Source organism: Phyllobates terribilis, unplaced genomic scaffold, assembly GCF_046119375.1.
Source record: "Phyllobates terribilis strain yellow unplaced genomic scaffold, ASM4611937v1 Scaffold_239__1_contigs__length_3013552, whole genome shotgun sequence".
Classification (NCBI taxonomy): domain Eukaryota; kingdom Metazoa; phylum Chordata; class Amphibia; order Anura; family Dendrobatidae; genus Phyllobates; species Phyllobates terribilis.
This window is the reverse complement of record NW_027362999.1, coordinates 1822311-1846720: the sequence shown is the minus strand read 5'-3', so window position 1 is coordinate 1846720 and position 24410 is coordinate 1822311.

Genomic DNA, 24410 nt, shown 5'->3' with positions numbered 1-24410 from the left:
GTGGTGAATATGTACAGGGCAGTCTGGTACCAAGACCCGCTCTATAGGACACATTATCATCAGGCAGGTCCTGTCAGGGTTCTTACAAGATCGGCGGCAGAAGTGTGGCTGTATAACACAGTCCTGCTCCAGCCACCGACAGTGGAGCCAACCCGGATCCTGGCAGCTTAATCCACTGTATGACACAGTAGGGGGCTTCCACAGCATTTAGGCACTTTAGACAGGAGAGGGAGGCGCGATCATGGTGCTGATGAGTTTCTATGGCAGCCGAGATCTAACAATGGACCCCATGACGGCCATCTTACTGCTCCTATTAGACCCCGGCTGAGGAAAGGTCTATGAGGACACCGGTCAGACTTATGTCGCCTGCTCTGCACATATTAGAAATGCCTAGGGCTGATTAGTTTGCCATTTGTAAATCTGATCCAGCAGTGCTGGGCTACCACTGACGTGATCAGGGCTATTGAGCTCCTAGATTGGGCAGAGGAGCTCAGTCTTCAGCAGGAGCTGGCCGAGGAGAGCGGAGCAACTTGCATGGGGCTGCTGCACAAGAAGTAACTCAAAAGGTGGAGATTTACCCGGAGACGTGGTGCCCGGGCTGTGATCTGCTGTGCAGGCTGCATAGACGATGCCTCCTAGGACCCGAACTTCACCCCTAACAGGCACAGTAGAGCTCGGACCGACAAGTTCTTTTGCATTGGAGGAGAGACCCTTTTCGATATCTGACCAGGTCCCCTGGGCTCCCCACCCTCTGGGACTCGCATCTGTGGTAATTGTGCTAGCGACCCCAAGTACCCAGGGAACCCCTCGAGATTGGTGGCAGGATGAGCCCAACCTCTATAAAGATTTTACTGACCGGGGTGATAAGGACATCGTCCCTTCCAAGTGCCCTTAAGAGAAACTTCATTATGTATCAGATCCCACTGTAAAACCCTGGAATGGTATTGTGCTCACAGAACCCACGATATCAGGGTACCCAACAGGTACATTGCACCTCCAAGGGACATGACCGAATTTGCTATGGCTTTCTTCACCTGGCCCCTCATTTATTGTATTTTAGCTTCCGGGAGGTAGCACTCTTGAGATTCGCAATCCCCAAAAACTGCTGAACTGTCGAGTAATCTGGATCGTGTGCTCGCGATTCCAGACGAAATCCATGACAGTGATGGCAGGGTGAGATATTGCGTGATCTCCCCGGTGTCGTCTCTGAGGAATCCCTGACGCTGCGCATTAAAAAGAATATTGCACAGTGACAAGATCCTGCTGAGGAACTGAGTTAGAATTGACACATGCGCAGAGTAGCAGGGACTAGCCCATCCCCTGAAACAGGCATCACTGATGACGCTTCATTCAGGGTGGGGAAAGAGGCAGCAGCAGGGACCGCAGCCTCTGCTCCCTGATCACGTCCGTCTTCATATCCCAGGATGCACTGGGGATTTTCAAACTAAATGTTATCAAACAGGAAGTTGGTAAAAAAAAACAAATGAATACACACATACAAACACACCCCAGTTAGATAAATTTAGATTAACTTTTAATTAAAGTATATTAGAAAAGCAATTACCGTATTTTTCGGACTATAAGACGCACCGGACCATAAGACGCACCTAGGTTTTAGAGGAGGGAAAAAAAAAATAAAAATTAAGCAAAAAATTGTTCATGATGCACTTTTAAGGGGGAGGGGGTCTTCTGGTATAGGGGTAATACCCAATTCTGACAATATCCCCTATCCTGGTATATATGCCCAACCCCCTTCCTTTTATACGTGGCCATCATCCCCGTCCAGGTACGCACGGCGGCCATCATCCCCGTCCAGGTACGCACGGCACCCCTCATCCCCATCCTGGTATGTATGGCCCCCTCATCTTTATCCTGTTTTGTATGGCCCCCTCATCCATACCCTAATATGCATGGTCCCCCTAATCCCCATCAGGCTGCACATAAAAAAAAAATAAATAAACACTTATACTCACCTTTCTTCTCTCTCCATGTGAGCCGCACGTCACTGCCATGCGCGGCTCACATGGAGAGATCAGCTGCCGGAAGTCACTGCTCCCCACGCCGGGTCTGTGTGCGCGGGGAGCAGTGACTTCTCTCCTTCATAGCCGGCACACAGCTTGGCCGCGCTGCGGCTCCTGCCGGGCTATAGCGTGTGCCCGCTTATTAAAAGGCATGAATATTCACCCCCTCCCCACGCCCATGAGCGTGGAGAGAGGTTGAATATTCATGCCCTTTAACAGCGGGCACAGGCGATTCCGGCAGCAGCAGGAGCCGCAGCGCGGCTACACTGTGTGCTGCTATTAAGGAGCAGTGAATATTCATTTTCTTTAGCAGCAGGGACAGTGTAGGCTGCACCGCTGCCTCCTGTGCCCCGCTCCTCCACAGCTACCACTCCCCTCACACCCCACAATCTATAATATAACCGGGGATGCGGGTCTCTGTCCAAAGCCTCGATAGACTGCGCATGCATGACGCGCAGTCTGGCTCCAGACAGAAGACCGCATCCAGCCGTTACAGGTAAGAGGTGTATGGCGTCAGAGATCGCGGTTGTGTGTAGGCACTGAACGCACACTGCGATCTCCGGCGCCATACTTACCTGACCGGGAAGAGCGTTGCCGTGGCGCCTCTCTTCAGCGGAGACCGGGGGCAGAGTGAGACGTTGGATCGGCGCGTGCGCATAGCGCTATCCGGCGCCATTTTTATGAAGACACATTTACAGTGTGTCTTCAGCAAATTGGCGCCGGTCGGCGCTGTGCTCTGTCGCCGCACTCCTCCCCCGGCCTCCGGCAGAACAGGACGCTGCAGAGCTGGAGTACAGAGAAGAAAGGTGAGTATAACTGTTTATTTTTTTGGGGATGTGTGTATAGTGGGGGGGGGATTAGGGAAGCCACGCATTCCGGGATTGGGGATGAGGGGAGCCACGCATAATGGGATTGGGGATGAGGGGAGCCACGCATACCGGGATTGGGGATGAGGGGAGCCACGCATACCGGGATTGGGGATGAGGGGAGCCACGCATACCGGGATTGGGGATGAGGGGAGCCACGCATACCGGGATAGGATGGCGGGGGCAGCACAAATACCAGGAGGGGGATACATACATATACACACACACACACACACTAAAAAACGCACCCCCCATTTTCCTCCAAAATTTTGGAGGAAAAAAAGTGCGTCTTATAGTCCGAAAAATACGGTAGATTATTAAATTAAATAGAGATTTAGGATTAAATCAGTGTAGGGTACGGACAACCCCTTTAATGTTAATTGAAATCAAAACAGTTCCCCGTTGTATTAATAAGGCAGTGATTCCAACTGTATTACCACTGGGAGATCCCCAACTCACACTCCTATTTCCCGAGTGCCTTCCACGCCAAGCTTGGTTATGGAGGCTTTGGATTACCATCCATACTGTTCAGCACAGATCATACTTCTTAGGTCTTCATCGATCCCCCAGAACACAGCCCTGCATTACCGCGTCCTTCAGGCTTTGTCCAATTATTTTCTCCAAATTTGTTTGCCGATCAGTGGCAAGAGGCTGTTGAGCTACTCAATCTCCTTGTTCCTTTGGAAAATTGGCACACTCTTGCATATAACAGTAGAGAATGGCCAAATCTTACGGAGACACTGGTAGATCGCAACGAAACATGGAGAGAGCAGATGTTCAGCAGTGAACTTGGAGTCTCCCTCCTCTATGAAGCTTTGCCGTACACATCTGACTTACTCCTGAGGACTTCTCGTAATTCACATGTGCAAAAATAGTTCAATCCACAACTAAAATGCTTGAACCAACTCGTGGAAAACTGGATAAAGATAGATAAAAGGCACATTACCTGTGGGTAGCCCAAGTGTGAAGTAATTGTCAGGTCCAGGATTGAACTGGGCGATGCGATTACTTAGGTATTTTGCTGCCTGTTCGCTGGCCAGGGCATAGTCATCAAGAATCACCAGCCGCATGATTGTGCCCACAAGCTCTCGCCTGGCAGCATGTGGTTAACAAACTGAAGAGAGAAGTGATACACAAGATAAGAGGTGACAATAATATACAAAAGAGGTAACACAATAATACACAGTCGTCAAGTTTGGAGACTGAAACACATTCTGGCTTTCATAAAGTTTGCTGCTTCAGTTTTTATAGTGTCAATTTGCATTAACTGTAGATTGTTATGAAGAATGATCAGATGAATTGTTAAAAAAAAAAAAAATGCATATTAATTTTTTCCCAAGGAAATTACTTAACCACAAAACCCCCATTTCCACAGTCATGCTTACTGAATTACAAGAGCAGGCTGGTGCTTCAAATCATGGTCTTCTGATTACCTTCAAGGAAACATGTGCAGTCATCATTGCTTTGCAGGCAAGGCCATTGCTGCTTGTAAGATTGCCCCTAGATCAACCATTTATCGGATCATTAAGAATTTAGTCTGCGGTGCATCATATACGTGCTGTGACGGATCAGCTCTTGGGTAGGCGCAGGTTCACACAGGAATGCAGTCCGCAGGTTTCAAAACAAACTGGTGGTTTATTAAATGTCCATAAACCAACCAGGAAAACAAAACATAACAGCTCTTTCAGCTGCTCGTAAAACTCGGCCCTTCAATCCGGGCCCACTAACTCCCTACACTATGTGTGCTGGAGCCTGCTTCTCCGGGTCCTACATCACCAAAGCTTGGCACTTCGGGGACACATACCTCCCGTCCACGACCTGTCCGGCAGCAACCTTACACCCCCCCCCCTCTGCCCAAAGCAGGGGGGGCTTGGCACCTTCTGCCACCATACAATAGATACACAAAAGGTATAACGCAGTGTTTCCCAAACCCCATCCTCACAGACCCCACAGGTCATATTTTCAGGATCTCCTTAGTATTACACAGGTGATTGAAGTATCATCAAGGCATCAGGAATTCTCTCACCTGTGTAATACTAAAGAGATTCTGAAAACATGACCTATGGGGGTCCGTAAGGATGAGGTTTGGGAAACACTGCTATAACAGAACAAAACTAAAAATAACCAGTCCATAAAGCACGGCATCAGCCGTTTAAATGTAGTGCTTTTCTCTGCCTCCAGCAGACTGAGCAGCACATGCAAGGTTTGCTCACCTTGCACAACACACAGCACCACTGAGACAGGCGCAGCTGTCTTAAATCAGGCCTTCCAAGACCTGGACTGGAGGTGAGTGAGCAGCTGTTTCCCCCCAACTCTTTCAGCTGCTCTTGAAACCCGGCCCTTTAATCCGGGCCCATTAACTCCCTCCCAGCACTATGTGTTCTGGAGCCTGCTTCTCCATGTCCTACATCACCGAAGTTTGGTACTTCGGGGACACATACCTCCCGTCCACGACCTGTCTGGCAGCCACCTTACATTGTGTTGCACTGAGTTAGACCAGAATTGAACCAGAAGATAACTGAAGGTAACTGCACAGCCAGAGTAAAAAATGTTTCTCTTTGTTTTCACTCTCACCCCTATAGTCCTACACGTTCTACTAACCCTTCTCATCCCTACACCTAGTAATGAACTGGTCATCTCTCCCTCCATCTCACCTCCTCCTCAGATCTGTTCCTCAACATACAATCCTCTGTCTCCAAACACAGACAGCCACCTCACGCTCTCTCCTGCTGCTCCTCACTGCTGGCGATATCTCTCCAAATCATGGCCCTCCTCACCACATCCCCACAGTCACTTCTACCTCTCATCCACAATCTATCAAATTTCCACAACCTTTCTAACCCTATACCCATTGCCCATCCCCCGCTTTCCCAATCCCACTAACAGGAGCTCTATGGAACGCTCTCTCCATCTGCAACAAACTTTCCTACATCCATGACCTTTTCATTACTAACAAACTTTCCTTCCTTGGCATCAATGGTACCTGACTCACCCCCTCTGACATGGCGTCTCCAGCTGCACTTTCATACGTTGGATTCCACCTTTCCCACACCCCATCGGCAAGCATGGCAAAGGAGTTTGTTTTCTCCTGTCAGATAACTGTACTCTGCTGCCCGACTAATCCACCTGTCACCCCCGCTATTCCCTGGCCTCTCCCCTCTGTCAATCCCTTCGCTGGCTCCCCATTATCCAGAGACTCCAGTTGAAAACCCTAACCATGACATACCAAGCCATCCACAACCTGTCTCCTCCATATAACCGTGACTTAGTGTCCCGGTACTTACCTGCACGCAACCTCCAATCCTCACAAGATCTCCTTCTCTACTCCTCTCTTATCTCCTCTTCCCACAATCGCACGCAAGATTTCTCCCATGCATCCCCCTACTCTAGAACTCGCTACCCCAATATATCAGACTGTTGCCAACCGTGGAAACCTTCAAAAGGAAGCTGAAGACCCACCTCTTCTAACAAGCCTACAATCTGCAGTAACCACCGCTCCATCATACCACTGCACGACCAGCTCTACCCTCACCTACTGTATCCTCACCCATTCATTGTAGACTGTAAGCCCTCGCGGGCAGGGTCCTCGCTCCTCCTGTACCAGTCGGTGATTCGTTTTTGTTCAAGATTATTGTACTTGTTTTTTGCTATGTATATCCCTTTTCACATGTAAAGCTCCATGTAATAAATGGCACTATAATAAATAATAACTTAATAGGGGGAGGTTAATTTGCTGTGAAGAATTCAGGACTCCGAAGAAAGTCCAGCAAGTCCCTGTATCATCTCCTACATAGGATTCAGCTATGGAATTGGTTCAACATCTGTGCAGAGCTTGCTCAAGAATGGCAGCAGGCAGGAGTCAGTGCATCTGTACACACCGTGAGGAGAAGGATTTTGGAGGCTGTGCTGGTGTCAAGTAGGGCAGCAAAGAAACCACTTTTCTCCATGAAAAAGATTAAGAACAGGATTATAAAATGCAGTAAACTACAGTGATTGGATTACAGAGGACTGGGGTAAAGTTATTTCCCTGATGAAGGCCCCCTTCAAACTGTTAGGGACATATGGAAGAATGAATGTCCGGAGAAGAAAAGCTGAGCGCTACTTTGAGTCCTGTGTTATGCCAACAGTAAAGCACCCCGAGACGAGTCATGTGTGGAGTTATCCATCATCAAAAGGGAGTGGGCTCACTCACAATTATACCTAAGAACACAGCAATGCATATACCAGCATGACGGAGAATATGTCACAAGGCAAAAGTGACAACCAAGTGTCTGGGTAACTGACATTTTGGGTTCATGGCCAGTAAACTCTCCAGATCTCAATTCGATTGTGGTCACTCCTCAAAAAGCGGGTGGACAAACAGAAATGTATGTAGTGAGCTCCTAGCACTGATTAGACAAAAATTGTCCGTCGTCAGTCAGGATTTGGCCCAGCAGCCAATATCCAGCAGCCAAGGCGAAGGGAACGAGTCTTGAAAAATAAGGGTCAACACTGTGAATATTGAATCTTTCCATAAACTTGATGTATTTGTCAATAAAAGTGTAAAACTTATAAAATGCTGATAATTGTACTACAGTAACCACAGAAACATCTGACTAAAAGATCTAAAAACACTGAAGTGAACACCAAAATTTCTATCAGTCACAAGACTTTTGGCCAGAACTGTACATAAAGTGACACAAAACAAGATACAAGACATAGGTCAAAAAAAATTCTCCATCTTCTTCGTTACGTCAATCTGTGAAAAATGGGACTGCACTCAGATGTCATCTGAGTGCAGTGCGATCTTTTCCAAGAACTCATTAACTTGTATGGCCGAGCGTGATCCGAATATTAGATGAAACTCAAGCATAGTGATTTTTGTCCTCGGACAGACTGTCTATCGGGCCGTGCACATGTCCGATTTTTCTTCTTGGACAAACACTAGTCACAGTGCGATTCAATGTTTTGTCAGATCGCACTCCGACCGAAAACACTGCTATCTGGACCTGCCTTAACATTGCAACGCTAACAATAGTGATCTCAGCAAGGACTGCTGGGAGATTTCAGCTCAGAAGCCTGCAGATCTCTGAACGCAGCTCTAGACTATCACTGGCTGTAACTCAGGATTAGTAATCGATACGTTTTTCGAAAGTTACACAATAAACTATAATAAATTACTCTCATGTGAACACAAATTCTAAAGGAGAACTCTAACACTAAGATATTAACTTAAGGAGGAATTCACACCTCCGTGGTGGGATCCGAGGACCCGGCCCGGCTCTCCGGACCTGATCAGTGCCTCATCCATTCCTAGGAGGTAATCACAGATCAGCACTGGTGACCCAGCGGTTGTCAGGTCTGAGCTCGCTCCATGGAGCACAGATGTGTGAATTCAGCCTTACAGAAGTTGTCCCAGAGTAGAAAGCCAGAGCTGTTGGATTACAGCGCCACCCCTGGGCACAGGCTGTGTGTGGCATTACAGCTCAGCACCTGTCACGTCACTAGACCGGAGCTGTAGTACCAGACACAACCTGTGGCCAGGACTGGCGCTCTGTGTTCCTTTTTCTCATGGACAAACCCTGTGCAGAAAAATACAGAATCCAGGAACCTCCAAACATGGCAGACATCGCCAAGTTCTAACAGTGCATAATGGGCGCAGCTCCAGCCATACTGTCAGTGACTGGAAACCTGGTTTATAGTCCAACTGCTGACAGGTGAGAGGCTGCGGCCCCCTGTAATCACCGGCTCTGACCCGTCACCGACCATTGCTGCTCTACAGCAGTCTATGTGCCGCTCTCTATAGTGCAGGGGACTAACCACATCCACAGGAAGCCAGGGTGCCCCCCCCGGACTGAGACTGCCCCCCAGGAGCTCAGTGTGGGGTGCGCAGTCATCCGCCATGTCTCCCCAATACTCAGCAGCCTCACCACCCACCACTCGCTCTGCAGCCTCCTCCCTGGTAAACGCTAGAATGTATGGGCTCCTTCCAGGTATGACGTCGTTTCCGTGGGCGTGTCCTGACTGCATTATGGGCGTGTTCTAGTTTAGCACCAGACGCCATAGTTTCATGCAGAAAGTGATACGGTGAAGCTTCAGGAGGAGGTCAGTGCTGGGCTCTGGGGGGGTGCTGTGGGCTTTGGGTGGTCTGGGATGATGATGATTGATGATGATGCACGCGTGTGGGGGCTCTGGGAGCTCTGTGGGGATGCTGCCGGCTCTGGTGGGGACTCTGTGGGCATGCTACGAGCTGGTGGTGGCTCTGGAGGGATGCTGCTTGCTTGTGGGGGCTCTGTGGGGATGCTGGGGGCATGCTGCTGGCTGGTGGGGGCTCTGGAGGGATGCTGCGGGCTCATGGTGGCTCTGGAGGGATGCTGCGGGCTCATGGTGGCTCTGGAGGGATGCAGCGGGCTGTGGTGGCATGTCTATTGCTCTGGTGGGGGCTGTGTGGGCATGCTGCGGGCTGGTGGTGGCTCTGGAGGGATGCTGCGGGCTTGTGGGGGCTCTGGAGGGATGCTGGGGGCATGCTGGCTGGTGGGGGCTCTGGAGGGATGCTGCGGGCTGGTGGTGCCTCTGGGGGGGATGCTGCGGGTCTGTGGGGGATGGTGGGGGCATGCTGTGGGCTGGTGGGGGCTGATGATGCACGCGTGTGGGGGCTCTGGGAGCTCTGTGGGGATGCTACGGGCTGTGGTGGCATGTCTATGGCTCTGGTGGGGGCTCTGTGGGCATGCTGCGGGCTGGTGGTGGCTCTGGAGGGATGCTGCGGGCTTGTGGGGGCTTTGGAGGGATGCTGGGGGCATGCTGCTGGCTGGTGGGGGCTCTGGAGGGATGCTGCGGGCTCATGGTGGCTCTGGGGGGATGCTGCGGGTCTGTGGGGGATGGTGGGGGCATGCTGTGGGCTTGTGGCTCTGGGGGCATGCTGCGGGCTCGTGGGTGCTCTATGGGGCTGGTGCGGGTTCTGTGGGAGCATGTTGCGGGCTCTGGAGGTAATCTGCGGGGGGGGGGGATGATGCACCCGTGTGGGGGCTCTGGGGGGGGGGGGGGTCGGATGATGCACGCGTGTGGGGGCTCTGTGGGGATGCTGCGGGCTGTGGTGGCATGTCTATGGCTCTGGTGGGGGCATGCTGCGGGCTGGTGGTTGCTCTGGAGGGATGCTGCAGGCTTGTGGGGGCCCTGGGTGCATGCTGCGGGCTCTGTGGGGATGCTGCGGGCTCTGGAGGTATTCTGGGGGGGGGATGCTGCGGGCTTGGTGATGCACGCTTGTGGGGGGGGCGGATGATGCACGCTTGTGGGGGGGGGCGGATGATGCACGCTTGTGGGGGGGGCGGATGATGCACGCTTGTGGGGGGGGGGCGGATGATGCACGCTTGTGGGGGCTCTGGGGGGGATGATGCACGCGTGTGGGGGCTCTGGGGGGATGCTGCGGGCTGTGGTGGCATGTCTATGGCTCTGGTGGGGGCATGCTGCGGGCTGGTGGTTGCTCTGGAGGGAAGCTGCAGGCTTGTGGGGGCTCTGGGTGCATGCTGCGGGCTCTGAGTGCTCTGTGGGGATGCTGAGGGCATGCTGCGGGCTCTGGAGGTATTCTGGGGGGGATGCTGCGGGCTTGGTGATGCACGCTTGTGGGGGGGGCGGATGATGCACGCTTGTGGGGGGGCGGATGATGCACGCTTGTGGGGGGGGCGGATGATGCACGCTTGTGGGGGGGGCGGATGATGCACGCTTGTGGGGGGGGCGGATGATGCACGCTTGTGGGGGGGGACGGATGATGCACGCTTGTGGGGGGGGACGGATGATGCACGCTTGTGGGGGGGGACGGATGATGCACGCTTGTGGGGGGGGACGGATGATGCACGCTTGTGGGGGGGGGACGGATGATGCACGCTTGTGGGGGGGCGGATGATGCACGCTTGTGGGGGGGCGGATGATGCACGCTTGTGGGGGGGCGGATGATGCACGCTTGTGGGGGGGGCGGATGATGCACGCTTGGGGGCGGGGCGGATGATGCACGCTTGGGGGCGGGGCGGATGATGCACGCTTGGGGGCGGGGCGGATGATGCACGCTTGGGGGGGGCGGATGATGCATGCTTGTGGGGGCTCTGGGGGGGGGGATGATGCACGCGTGTGGGGGCTCTGGGAGCTCCGTGGGCATGCTACGGGCTGGTGGTGGCTCTGGAGGAATGCTGCGGGCTTGTGGGGGCATGCTGCGGGCTGGTGGGGGCTCTGGGGGGATGCTGCGGGCTGGTGGTGGCTCTGGGGGGGATGCTGCGGGCTGGTGGGGATGCTGGGGGCATGCTGCGGGCTGTGGTGGCATGTCTACTGCTCTAGTGGGGGCTGTCTAGGCATGCTGCGGGCTGGTGGGGGCTCTGGAGGGATGCTGCGGGCTCGTGGTGGCTCTGGGGGGATGCTGCGGGCTGGTGGTGGCTCTGGGGGGATGCTGCGGGCTGGTGGGGATGCTGAGGGCATGGTGGGGGCTCTATGGGCATGCTACGGGCTGGTGGTGGCTCTGGAGGGATGCTGCGGGCTGGTGGGGATGCTGGGGGCATGCTGCGGGCTGTGGTGGCATGTCTATTGCTCTGTTGGGGGCTGTGTGGGCTGGTGGTGGCTCTGGAGGAATGCTGCGGGTTTGTGGGGACGCTGGGGGGGGCTGATGATGCACGCATGTGGGGGCTCTGTGGGGATGCTGCAGGCTGTGGTGGCATGTCTATGGCTCTGGTGGGGGCATGCTGCGGGCTGGTGGTTGCTCTGGAGGGATGCTGCAGGCTTGTGGGGGCTCTGGGTGCATGCTGCGGGCTCTGGGTGCTCTGTGGGGATACTGAGGGCATGCTGCGGGCTCTGGAGGTATTCTGGGGGGGATGCTGCGGGCTTGATGATGCACGCTTGTGGGGGGGCGGATGATGCACGCTTGTGGGGAGGCAGATGATGCACGCTTGTGGGGAGGCAGATGATGCACGCTTGTGGGGAGGCAGATGATGCACGCTTGTGGGGAGGCAGATGATGCACGCTTGTGGGGAGGCAGATGATGCACGCTTGTGGGGAGGCAGATGATGCACGCTTGTGGGGAGGCAGATGATGCACGCTTGTGGGGAGGCAGATGATGCACGCTTGTGGGGAGGCAGATGATGCACGCTTGTGGGGAGGCAGATGATGCACGCTTGTGGGGAGGCAGATGATGCACGCTTGTGGGGAGGCAGATGATGCACGCTTGTGGGGAGGCAGATGATGCACGCTTGTGGGGAGGCAGATGATGCACGCTTGTGGGGAGGCAGATGATGCACGCTTGTGGGGAGGCAGATGATGCACGCTTGTGGGGGGGCAGATGATGCACGCTTGTGGGGGGGCAGATGATGCACGCTTGTGGGGGGGCAGACGATGCACGCTTGTGGGGGGGCAGACGATGCACGCTTGTGGGGGGGGCAGACGATGCACGCTTGTGGGGGGGGCAGACGATGCACGCTTGTGGGGGGGGCGGACGATGCACGCTTGTGGGGGGGGCGGACGATGCACGCTTGTGGGGGGGCGGACGATGCACGCTTGTGGGGGGGCGGACGATGCACGCTTGTGGGGGGGCGGACGATGCACGCTTGTGGGGGGGCGGACGATGCACGCTTGGGGGGGGCGGACGATGCACGCTTGTGGGGGGGGCGGACGATGCACGCTTGTGGGGGGGGCGGACGATGCACGCTTGTGGGGGGGGGCGGACGATGCACGCTTGTGGGGGGGGGGGCGGACGATGCACGCTTGTGGGGGGGGCGGACGATGCACGCTTGTGGGGGGGGCGGACGATGCACGCTTGTGGGGGGGGGCGGACGATGCACGCTTGTGGGGGGGGGCGGACGATGCACGCTTGTGGGGGGGGGACGGACGATGCACGCTTGTGGGGGGGGGACGGATGATGCACGCTTGTGGGGGGGGGGGATGATGCACGCTTGTGGGGGGGGGGCGTCCCAGCAAATGGCCCCCTGCAAACATTATATCCCCCCAGAGACCCCATAAGGAGAGTGTGCCCGCCCCCCTGCAGCCCCCTATTCAGCCCTGGCAGCCGGCAACATCACCATCCCCATGGCCTCATAGCTGAAATCATGGAACTTGTATTCAGCTTCCAAAAAGTCCACCAGCCTCACCTTCCAGGGCTCCCGCCTTTTCGAATAGCTAGATAAGATGATCTCTAATGCCATGGGGGGTAAGAGTATTTTGTTTCTGCAACAGAGGGCCAAATGCCCTCCTCCCAAGAGACGCACAGTCCAGTTATGGTCCTTTCGGAAATTTTCAGTGTAGAAAAGCAACCAAAAGGACAACACTCCGGCCCACCAGGAAAAGAAGAGACCTTCCTTTAGGCTAGCCCCCTCCTGGCATCAACGAACCCACCAGCGCTGGTCTGCCAGGCCCGGATCTAGAAGATTCCCACCTGGGATGTTTCTCGGGGTGGGCGGCCGTCTCCTTTGGTTCCGGGATGAGTGGCTCTCGGTAGTCAACAACGCTTGGGTCTGAGATGTTGTTGACTACAGCCACAAAATAGATTTTTCCACGCTGCCTTGTTTTCGAGACCAATTTCCCTAAAGACCCCCTTCCCTTATTCCTGGGTTTTTCAAGGCTATTGATTTGCTATCCAAAGCAGCATCATGATCTCAGTTCCAGGACGCTGAGACATCAGACACCGGAGGCCGGCCGAGGGGTCGGGGCAAAGCCAAAGACCTTACCCACAATCCTCCCATAAATGCACTTTTATTAAATTAGAATTATTTCTATACATAATGGTAAAATGTTATTTCTATAATATTTCTACATGAGATTTCTGTGGTAATGGTTATTTTGTTTCTTTTAAACCTGTTCTGAATGTAAATAAAACATTTCTCTGATTAAGCTTCCACATTGTATTTTAGCCTTTCATTTTACTCATAGGGCAGGAAAAGCCCATGATGCACCTGTGTAAACCATATAAAAGGTACTATAATAACATGGCTTAGACAGGTAACCCACTTTTCAAACAATGAAGTTCACTTGTACAAGCTGCATAGATGAAAACCTGCTTTAGGCTGTGTGCCCACGATGCAGAAATGCTCAGGATTTTATCCTGTGAGTTTCTGCATCTCCCTGGCAGAAAAAACGCATGCGGATTGTCCATGCGGATTGTCCATGCGGATTGTGCATGCGGATCGTGCATGCGGATCGTCCATGCGGATCGTCCATGCGGATCGTCCATGCGGATTGTGCATGCGGATCGTCCATGCTGTAAGGCAGCGCTAGTCATCATCCTGGGGAATACTTGCTGCAGCGCGTCAATTAATGCACACCAGCAATGTCTTTCCGGTTTTCACACTTCAGCAGTTTATTATACTTCATAAACCGCAGTTCACACATATAATGTCCACGAGCTCAAGTGGCAGACAGGCCCACTTGGCTTCAGATACAGCCTTCAGCAAGGTAATACTATAGCAATGTCCATATAACAAAGTGTATTACCTTTGTCAGGTTTTAGCTGCTTCAGTCCATTTGGTTCTGCCACCACTGTGGCTCTACAGCTTACCACACGTGGTCTCCAGCCCTTATCCCGTCCAAGGCCACTGGCATCTCTCACACACACAGATCCAGGCTCTGCCCTCCAGGACACTTATCCTCCAAAACCTCTGGCTCTCCAAGGCTTACTGGCATCACTTACACACACAAGGATCCAGGCTTCACCCTCCAGGAGTCCACCAAGCTTCATCAGGCCTCACACGGTGCCACACACACAGGTAACAGGCCTCAAGCCTCACGCCTATCACACCCCTTGCACCCCTGCATACTTCTGTCTCAAATTACCAGGGTTTTTATATCCTATAGAAACAGCCACAGGACCTGCGCTTATCTCACAGTCACATGTCCAGACCTTCTGTTGTGCAAAAGGACCTGTGTGATGTCACAGTCATGTGACCAGTCAGCTGAGGGAGGTACGTGGTCCGTCAAAACACACACTGAACCATTAAAGGGATGCCTGCTGCATCACAATGCGGATTGTGCATGCGGATTGTACATGCGGATTATGCATGCGGATTGTACATGCGTTTTGCTGCCAGGGACAAGCGGAAGTGAAGCGTTCTTCACTTGCATTTCCGCATGCGGGTTGTCAAGCGCTTTCCAAGCGATTTTAGCATCACTTGGAAAGTGTTTGACAACTTGGTCACACTATATAAATCCATGCAACCGGCAAGGATTTATATAGTGTGACCGAAAGAATGTTAAAAAAATAAATATATACTTACCCTCTGATGGCCCCCGGTGTCCTGCTTTCCCTCCGTTCTCCCTTGCCAGCAGCGATACACTGAAGGACCTGCCGACGTCAGCGTCGCGTGAGCTGTCACATGACTATAATGTCAGCACAGGTCCTTCAGTACATCGCGAACTGCCGGCATGAGAGGAGGAGTGCAGCGGGGGGCCGCCAGAAGGTAAGTATATATTTATTTTTTATTTTATTCTTTTTTTTTTCTTTGCAGTTTTCTATGGTACCCTGGTCCGGAGGAGTCTTCTCTCCTCTATACCTGGGTACCATCCGCACACTAGAACGCATGGAATGCGCATCTACATATACAGTGATGCGTAATCCATGCGATCTAATGCAAGTCAATGGCGGCGAAAATGCAGCACTTCCGCAAAATAATTGGTAGTGCTGTGTTTTTTTCCGCAATGATGATCCGCAGAGGAAATTTCCGCAGCATGTGCACAGCACATGCAGATTATCATTGGGGAACATGGCAGGCCTTCTACCATGCGTTTTTTAAGCGTTTCTGCAGCGTTTTTGCTTAAAAAATGCATCGTGGGCACACAGCCTTAAGGGAACCTGTCACCTGTTTTTCCCCATATAAAGTACGACCACCACCTGTATGCCCTAGAGTGCTGTAAAGAAGTCGGACGGTACTAGATTGTGCCTGCCGTTCTTCAGACCACACGAGAGGACGGTACTAGATAGTGCCTGCCGTTCTTCAGACCACACGGGAGGACGGTACTAGATTGTGCCTGCCGTTCTTCAGACCACACGGGAGGACTGTACTAGATTGTGCCTGCCGTGCCCCAGACCACACGAGAGGACGGTACTAGATTGTGCCTGCCGTTCTTCAGACCGCACGGTAGGACGGTACTAGATTGTGCCTGCCGTGCCTCAGACCGCACGGGAGGACTACTAGATTGTGCCTGCCGTGCTTCAGACCGCACGGGAGGACGGTACTAGATAGTGCCTGCCGCTCTTCAGACCGCACGGGAGGACGGTACTAGATAGTGCCTGCCGCTCTTCAGACCACACAGGAGGACTGTACTAGATTGTGCCTGCCGTGCCTCAGAGCACACGGGAGGACTGTACTAGATTGTGCCTGCCGTGCCTCAGACCACACGGGAGGATGGTACTAGATTGTGCCTGCCGTGCCTCAGACCACATGAGAGGACGGTACTAGATAGTGCCTGCCGTGCCTCAGACCGCACGGGAGGACGGTACTAGATAGTGCCTGCCGCTCTTCAGACCGCACTGGAGGACTGTACTAGATTGTGCCTGCCGTGCTTCAGACCACACGGGAGGACTACTAGATTGTGCCTGCCGTGCTTCAGACCGCACGGGAGGACGGTACTAGATTGTGCCTGCCGTGCTTCAGACCGCACGGGAGGACGGTACTAGATTGTGCCTGCCGTGCCTCAGACCGCACGGGAGGACGGTACTAGATTGTGCCTGTCGCTCTTCAGAGCACACGGGAGGACGGTACTAGATTGTGCCTGCCGTGCCTCAGAGCACACGGGAGGACGGTACTAGATAGTGCCTGCCGCTCTTCAGACCGCACGGGAGGACGGTACTAGATAGTGCCTGCCGCTCTTCAGACCACACAGGAGGACTGTACTAGATTGTGCCTGCCGTGCCTCAGACCACACGGGAGGACGGTACTAGATTGTGCCTGCCGTGCCTCAGACCACATGAGAGGACTGTACTAGATTGTGCCTGCCGTGCTTCAGACCACACGGGAGGACTACTAGATTGTGCCTGCCGTGCCTCAGACCACATGAGAGGACGGTACTAGATAGTGCCTGCCGTGCCTCAGACCGCACGGGAGGACGGTACTAGATAGTGCCTGCCGCTCTTCAGACCGCACTGGAGGACTGTACTAGATTGTGCCTGCCGTGCTTCAGACCAAACGGGAGGACTACTAGATTGTGCCTGCCGTGCTTCAGACCGCACGGGAGGACGGTACTAGATTGTGCCTGCCGTGCCTCAGAGCACACGGGAGGACGGTACTAGATAGTGCCTGCCGCTCTTCAGACCGCACGGGAGGACGGTACTAGATAGTGCCTGCCGCTCTTCAGACCACACAGGAGGACTGTACTAGATTGTGCCTGCCGTGCCTCAGACCACACGGGAGGACGGTACTAGATTGTGCCTGCCGTGCCTCAGACCACATGAGAGGACTGTACTAGATTGTGCCTGCCGTGCTTCAGACCACACGGGAGGACTACTAGATTGTGCCTGCCGTGCTTCAGACCGCACGGGAGGACGGTACTAGATTGTGCCTGCCGTGCCTCAGACCACACGGGAGGACGGTACTAGATTGTGCCTGCCGTGCCTCAGACCACACGGGAGGACGGTACTAGATAGTGCCTGCCGCTCTTCAGACCACACGGGAGGACGGTACTAGATAGTGCCTGCCGCTCTTCAGACCACACGGGAGGACGGTACTAGATAGTGCCTGCCGTGCCTCAGAGCACACGGGAGGACGGTACTAGATAGTGCCTGCCGCTCTTCAGACCACACGGGAGGACGGTATTAGATAGTGCCTGCCGCTCTTCAGACCACATGCTGCAGATAAAAAAATAAATCAAAATATGACTGAAAGAGCACCACAGCAACAAAATATAGTACATTGATAAACAGTGTTATAATTATATCTATAATATAATCGGCTAAGCGTCCCTCTGTCTGAAGCCTCGATAGACTGCGCATGTGCGACGCGCAGTCTGGCTCTAGACAGAAGAACGCATGGAGCCGTTACAGGTAAGAGCAGTGTATGGCGCCGGAGATCGCGGTATGCTTAGACACTGAATGCATACTTATATATTTACCTGACCGGGAGGAGCGTTGTCGCGGCGCCTCTCTCTTCGCCGGAGACCGGGGCAGGAGTGAGGCGTCGGATCGGCGCATAGCGCTATCCAGCGCCATTTTACTGAAGACACATTTGCAGTGTCTCTTCAGCAAAGTGGTGCCGGACAGCGCGGTATGGGCACGCACGTACTCCGGCGCCGCACTCCTCCCCCGGCAGAGCAGGACACAGCAGCGCTGGAGCACAGGGAAGAAAGGTGAGTATAAGTGTTTATTTTTTTGTATGTGTGTGCAGCGTGAAAGAGATGAGGGGGCCACACATACCAGGATTGGAGGGTGAGGGACGCCATGCATACCAGGATTGGGGGGTGAGGGACGCCATGCATACCAGGATTGGGGGATGAGGGACGCCATGCATACCAGGATTGGGGGATGAGGGACGCCATGCATACCAGGATTGGGGGATGAGGGACGCCATGCATACCAGGATTGGGGGATGAGGGATGCCATACATACCAGGATTGGGGGGTAAGGGGCCCATACATACCAGGATTGGGGGGTGAGGGGCCCCATCCATACCAGGATTGGGGGATGAGGGGCCCTATGCATACCAGGATTAGAGGATAAGGGATGCCATACATACCAGGATTGGGGGATGAGGGGTGCCATGCATACCAGGATTGGGGGATGAGGGGTGCCATGCATACCAGGATTGGGGATGAGGGGTGCCACGCATACCAGCATTGGGCAATGAGGGGGGCCACGCATACCAGGATTGGGGGATGAGGGGTACCATGCATACCAGGATTGGGGGATGAGGGGGCCACACATACCAGCATTGGGGGATGAGGGGGGCCACGCATACCAGGATTGGGGGGTGAGAGGTGCCATGCATCCCAGTATAGGATGATGGGGGCAGCACAAATACCAGGAGGGGGGCAGCACATACCAGCATGGGAGACCATATACCAATAAAGATGCTCGCCACCCGGGTGTAGAACGGATTCAGTAGTGTGAGAGAAAAGAATCAATCTTGTTTGTCTGTGGTATCCATTTTGTTTTCACTCTTATGTAATGGTCATCAGGTAACACTGATGGGCAGTGAGGTTTCACATTACTATTCACTCCCTTAAGGTTACTATTGGTTCATAGGTCAGAGGGAAACATTCCTTTGTCTCTGACCCTATTTAAAGTGCCACATGTGCTAATAAAGCAGAAGTCTTTTCTAGTACACCATACAAGGCTGTGCTGTATTGATTTCCCGAGCGCTCGTAAAACAAATCTTATTAATTTGGAGTTCGGAAGGCATAGAAGAGAGCGTATTTCGCTCACAGTAGCTAGTTTATTTATACGGGGCTGTTCACCGTATCCGGGACAGTTGGAACTAGAGCTGAGAGGATCAATTCTTGGGACGCTGGACAGGAGGCCACGAATCTCTTACCTATAGTGTTGCACGAGCTTGCTCGGTTTACCCTTTCACCAAGCACGCTCGGGTGCTGCCCGAGTATTTTTGGCGTGCTCGGTATCTATGCTCGGGCCGCTGGGGCTGTTAGACAGCTGTGACACATGCAGGGATTGCCTAACAAACATGCAATCCCTGCATGTGTCACAGCTGTCTAACAGCCGCAACACATGCAGCCGCGGCGGCTCGAGCATAGATGCCGAAAATACTCAGGCAGCACCTGAGCGTGCTCTGTGAGAGGGTTAAGAGAACACGCTCATGCGTCACTACTAACCTTACCTCATCCGGTGTGACTTTTGATGAGGCTGGCATGGTGTCATCTGTGCGTCGTGCTTCTTTCACTTGGGATCTATGGATTTATTTTCTGTCCATTCCACTTTCTCATCTTTATGTAGCTTCACTATTTGACATTGGCTTTTTTGTGTCTGCAAGGCCGTGTTCACATGTTGAATAAATACTGTATTTTTTTTTGTTTTCTGCAGATGTCCACACCAAACTACACAATAACAATCTTCTCTGATTATTGCGTACTTGCTGCATTTTTTTATGCCTTTTCCCCCTTATTTGATGTTTTTTGGTGCAGATGTGAAGCCGCATTGTTCATTTTTTGTTATAATACAGAATGGCTTTGATTCTGCTCTTAAGGTACCTGCAGTCTTTTTACCTGCGTTTTCTCTCTTTTTAGGCTCCACATAGAAGCCTCCAGACGTAAAATAAACCATAACCGTACAGATCAGCAGCGTCTTTAGACCACAGAGCCGTTTTCATGAAATCACATCCACTTTTCTTGGCCATTTAAATGCTGCAAAATGACTGTTCCAAAAAAACAGCTGAAAAAACACAGCACTTATGCTACATCTGAACACGGCCTAAATGTGCAAGTGCAGTGGATGTGATTTAATGAAATCTACGCCTGCAGTGAGTCTAAAGACGCTGCTGAACTGTGCGGATTTCATGCATTTTATTATATATATATATATATATAAGCCTCTGTGGAGCCTGTAAAAAAAAAAAACATTTTTAAGCTCAAAAATCTAAGTTTTTCTGTAGTATTAAAAATGTAGATTCACAGCTTCACCAAAACACATTTTAAGGGGGAAAACTCAAAAGAAACTCAGCAAACACACAATAATAAGATTGTTATTTTGTAGTATGGTGCGGACACCTGCATAAAAAAATGCAGTCTTCATGTTGTGTGAACTTGGCTTTAGTGTTACATTTTATTCAACTTTTTATTTCATTTTTATGGCTTTAATAAAGACTAGCACACCTTTTCATTTTGTGGGATTGAAATTCAGCTGTTATACAGAGCTGAGTGCAGAACACAAAAATATATTTTTATAATTTGCCAGTGTGATAGCGCAAGCTATAGTAGCCCACCTTATCAGTTTTTGGGGATGAAATTGATTTGTATGCACAGTAAAAAAAATATAATTTTTTTTCTGTTGCTAGCCAGAGTCCACCTAGTCCTTTTGTGGTGGTAAAATTCAGCTGTATGCAGAGACACCTCGTACACATGCGGCTCTGCTCCACACACCTCGTACACACGCGGCTCCGCTCTGCACACCTCGTACACGCACTGCTCCGCTCCGCTCCATACACTTTGTACACGCGCAGCTCCGCTCTGCACACCTCGTACACGCACTCCTCCACTCCGTACAGCTCGTAAGCGCACGGCTCCGCTCCATACACTTTGTACACGCGCAGTTCCGCTCTGCACACCTCGTACACGCACGGCTCCGCTCCGTACAGCTCGTACACGCAGGCTCCGTTCCGTACAACTCGTACACGCGCGGCTCCGTTCCGTACAGCTCGTACACGCGCGGCTCCGCTCCGTACACCTTGTACACGCATGGATCCGCTCCGCTCCGCACACCTCATACACGCGTGTCTCTGCTCCATACACCTCGTACACGCGCGGCTATGCTCCGTACATGAGCGGCTCAACTCCGCACACTCGAACACGTGCGGCTCTGCTCCGCACAGCTCGTACACGCACAGCTCTGCTCCGCACACCTCGTACACGTATGGTTCCGCTCCATACACTTTGTACACGCGCAGCTCCGCTCTGCATACCTCGTACATGCACGGCTCTGCTCCGTACAGCTTGTACACGCGCGGCTCCACTCCATACAGCTCGTACATGCGCGGCTCCGCTCTGGTACTGCTCGTACACGCGCGGCTCCGCTCCGTACACTTTGTACACGCACGGATCCGCTCCGCTCCGCACACCTCGTACACGCGCAGCTCCGCTCCGTACAACTCGTACATGCGTGTTTCCGCTCCACAAGCCTCGTAACGCACAGCTACGCTCTGCACACCTCGTATACGCACGGATCTGCTCAATACACCTTGTACACGCGTGGATCCGCTCTGCTCCGTATACCTCGTCCACGCGTGGCTCCGCTCCGCACACCTCATACACGCATGGCTCCGTTCCATACACGTCGTACACGCGCGGCTCCGCTTCTCACACCTCGTACACACGCGGCTCTGCACACTCGTACTCGCGTGGCTCTGCTCCGTACACTTCGTACGCGCGTGGCTCTGCACACCTTGTACACGCGCGGTTCCCCTGCTTACACCTCGTACACGTGCAACTCCGCTCTGCACACTCGTACACGCGCTGCTCTGCTCTGTACACCTTGTACACATGCGGCTCTCCTCCGCACACCTTGTACACCCGCGGCTCCGCTCTGCACATCTTGTACACGCGTGGCTCTGCTCTGCACACATCATACACGCGTGGCTCTGCTCTGCACACATCGTACACGCGCGGCTCTGATCCGCACACATCGTACACGTGCGACTCAGCTCCATACAACTCGTACATGTGCGGCTCCACTCTGTACACCTAGTACACATGCGGCTCCGCTCCGTACACCTCGTACATGCACTGCTCTGCTCTGTACACCTCGTACACGCGTGGCTCCGCACACCTCGTACACGCGCAGCTTCGCTCCGCAGACTCGTAATTGCGCGGCTCTGCTCCATACACCTCGTACACGCGCGACTCCGCTCCGCACACATCATTCAAGCGCGACTCCGCTCCGTACAACTCGTGCAAACTACTCTGTACACCTCGTACACATGCGGCTCCGCTCCGCACACTCGTACACGCGCGACTCCGCTCCATACACCTCGTACACGCTCGGCTCCGCTCCATACAGCTCGTACACGCGCGGCTCCTCTCCGTACAGCTCGTCCACGCGCGGCTCCGCTCCGTACACCTTGTACACGTGCGGATCCGCTCCGCACACTCGTACACGCGCTGCTCTGCTCTGTACACCTCGTACACGCGCGGCTCCGCTCCGAACACCTCGTACACGCTCGGCTCTGCTCCGTACACCTCGTACACTTGTGGCTCCGCTCTGTACAACTCATACACGCGTGGCTTCGCTCCATACATCTTGTACACGCTCGGCTCCGCTCCAGCTCCGCACACATCGTACAAGCGCTGCTCTGCTCCGCACACATCGTACACGCGCGACGCCACTCCGTACACCTTGTACACGTGATGATCCGCTCCGCACACTCGTACATTCGCGGCTCTGCTCCGTACACCTCGTACACATGTGGCACCACTCCGTACACCTCGTACACATGTGGCTTCGCTCCGTACACCTTGTACACATGCGAATCCGCTTCGTACTCCTTGTACACAAGCGGATCCGCTCCGCACACTCGTACACCCGCGGCTCTGCTCCGTACACCTCGTACACATGTGGCTTCACTCTGTACATTTCGTACACGCCACGCTCCGCTCCAGCTCTGCACACTTGTACACGCTCTGCTCTGTACACCTCGAACACGGGCGGCTCCGCACACCTCGTACTTGTGCGGTATCGCTCCGTACACCTTGTACACGTGCGGCTCCTCTCCAGCTCGGCACACTCGTACACGTGCTGCTCTGCTCTGTACACCTCGAACATGCGCGGCTCCGCTCTGCACATCTCGTACACGGGCGGCTCTGCTCCGCACACATCGTACAGTTGCGACGCCGCTCCGTACGCCTTGTACACGCGCGGCTCAGCTCCGTACAATTCGTACATGTGCGGCTCCGCTCCGTACACCTCGTACACGGGCGGCTCCGCTCCACACACTCGTACACGCGCGGCTCTGCTTCGTACACCTCGTACACGTGCAGCTCTGCTTTGTACACGCGTGACTCTGCTCCGCAAACTCGTACACACGCGGCTCCGCTCCGCACACTCGTACACGCGCGGCTCCGCTCTGTACACCTCGAACACGCGCGGCTCTGCTCCGTACACTTCGTAAACGCGTGGCTCCGGTCCGTACTCCTCATATAAGCGTGGTTCCGCTCCGTACACCTCGTACATGCTCGGCTCCGCTCCACTCTGAACACTCGTACACGCGCTGCTCTGCTCCGCACACCTTGTACACGCGCGTCTACGCTCCGTACACCTCGTACTTGCGCAGCTTTGCTCCGTACACCTCGTACTTGGCGGCGTCTCTCCATACACCTTGTACACGTGCGGCTCCACTCCGCACACATCGTACACGTGCGGTTCCGCTCCGTACACCTCGTACACGCGCTGCTCTGCTCTGCACACCTTGTAAATGCGCGACTCTTCTCCGCACACCTCATACACGTGCGGCTCCGCTCCATACACCTCGTACATGCGTGGCTCCACTCCTTACACGCCGTACACTCGCTGCTTTGCTCTGTACACCGCGTACACGTGCGCCTCTGCTCTGCACACCTCGTACATGTGCGGCTCCGCTCTGCACACCTCATACACGTGCGGCTCCGCTCCATACACCTTGTACACGTGTGGCTCCGCTCCTTACACATCGTACACTCGCAGCTCTGCTCTGTACACCTCGTACACGTGTGGCTCTGCTCTGTACACCTCGTACACGCGCGGCTCCGCTCCGCACACTCGTACATGGGCGGCTCCGCTTCGCACACTCGTACACACGCGGCTCCGCTCCGCACACTCGTACACGCGCGGCTCTGCTCTGTACACTTCGTACACCCGCGGCTCCGCACACTCGTACACGCGCGGCTCCAC